A 1,749-nucleotide genomic window follows, 5' to 3' on the forward strand; every position below is an offset into this window, starting at 1 on the left:
AAAATCTTTCATTCCTTTAGAGACAGCATGAAAAGTCAGCTGAGTACAAAACATAGAGAGGAAAACAAGAAGAAAAGGGACAAGAAGAGAGGGACACAACCTAGAACAGATAATGGATGTCTATTCTATTAACATTTATCTATCTGTAAAATAGGTCTGTTTTATGTGTTGTCTTCTCAATTCAGAGGGCTCCTGCCTGTCTCTGCCTTGGGCCCCGCATTTCCTGTATCCGCCCCTGACTCAACCCAAAGCTACATTTTGCTAAATTTTCTGTTAAAGGATTTACTGTTGGCTGCAATGTGTGATTTATCCCTCAGGTTTCCTTATCCTAACATGTAAATATCTTTATCTTCACCGAAATAAATCATCTAGGATTCCCAAAGCAGAAAATCTTCAGCCTAAGAACAAACATTCACAGATATTAAAATTAAGGGTGGGTGATATGACGGATGAACGCCCCGTCAGCGCCGTATTTGAGCTTAACCGTACATTTTCATCAGCATCAGATCTATGTAATGCAACGCTGCAGACGGCCTATTTTCCTGATCATATCATAGATTGCACAGATTACATCTTGACTTGCACTATATTTGCAGTTCCATAATAGTTTTTGTTTCTAAAGACTTTAGAAATTATACAAATCTATTGTTTAATGTAATTTTTTTTTTTACTCAAGTTAGTTTCTGTGTGCTTTCTTTTATCTTTTACTTTATTAGACCAGTCAAGATTTTAAAGTAATAAAACTGCACTAAGATACAGTTAGAATTTTATATTTATTTTGACTGTAGTTACTTGAAAAAAGTAACTAATTTGTAATTGTTTTACTCAGGAGTTATTGCATTTTTATACCCTTTGGTATGTTTACAATATAGAAATAAAAAATAAAAAAGTTAGTTAGTTAGCACTGCTTTCATTCTCTAATTTAAATAAACTTGTTCATTTATTTAATTTTTCTCTTCTTTGCATGTAATTGAAGTTATGTTGGTCGTATCAAAAAAATCGTGATAAAATCGAGATCGCAATAATAGAATGAAAAAATCGTGATATTTTATTTTTGCCACATCGCCCAGCCCTAGTTTAAATACAGAATCATCTCCAGGGATCATTATCATTTAAATCCTTTATGAAATTATACAAATCTATTGTTTAATGTAATTTAACTAAAAAAAAAATAATAATAATAAATAAATAAATAAATAAATAAAAATAAAATAAAAATAAAAAAAAACCTTTATGAAAAAAAAAGCTAAATAACAAAAATAGTGTCATGATTTATTTCTACTGTCAGAAAGACGTTTCTGTTATGATGATCAGAGCCTTTAATCATTTTCATTTCCTCAGCATCGGTTGCTGAACTTTGTCTCTAGGGTTAGAAATAGCAGCAGCTCACCTCACACGACTCCCAGTGAATCTCATCCATGTCTTTGCTGTGAATCACTATGGCAGAAATGGCTACAGCCGTTCCAGTCAGATTTACAATCACATTGAGGAAGACCTGAAATCCCAGACAAATCGTTTCGTACAATCGATACCAATAATTTGATGGATATTAACTAAAATCTTAAAATCTGAGAAGATGCTGAGGAAACATCATGAAGTTGTTGAATAAATCGCTCACCAGACATGGATTATGAATCTTCTCCGACAAAATGCAAACGATGCCACAAAGAATAAACTGAAAAAAGAGGAGAAACAAAACAAAGATTTTCACTTTCACTTTATTTTTTTTGAGCAAATAATCCAACATTT

The 1,749-nt window shown here is 32.0% G+C and overlaps 1 long non-coding RNA gene across 1 annotated transcript in view; it reads right to left on the minus strand.

Moving 5' to 3' along the window:
- Positions 1–1,681, minus strand: part of LOC107095274 — a 6,269-nt gene extending 4,588 nt beyond the window's left edge. Inside the window, exons 1-2 of the long non-coding RNA XR_001481730.1 lie at positions 1,619–1,681; positions 1,391–1,495 (exon numbers count right to left, since the gene is read on the minus strand). This is a non-coding gene — a long non-coding RNA (uncharacterized LOC107095274). The remainder of the gene's footprint in view (positions 1–1,390; positions 1,496–1,618) is intronic.
- Positions 1,682–1,749: the final 68 nt, after the last annotated feature.

The sequence above is a fragment of the Cyprinodon variegatus genome, unplaced genomic scaffold, assembly GCF_000732505.1.
Source record: "Cyprinodon variegatus isolate N-32 unplaced genomic scaffold, C_variegatus-1.0 Scaffold534, whole genome shotgun sequence".
Classification (NCBI taxonomy): Eukaryota; Metazoa; Chordata; class Actinopteri; order Cyprinodontiformes; family Cyprinodontidae; genus Cyprinodon; species Cyprinodon variegatus.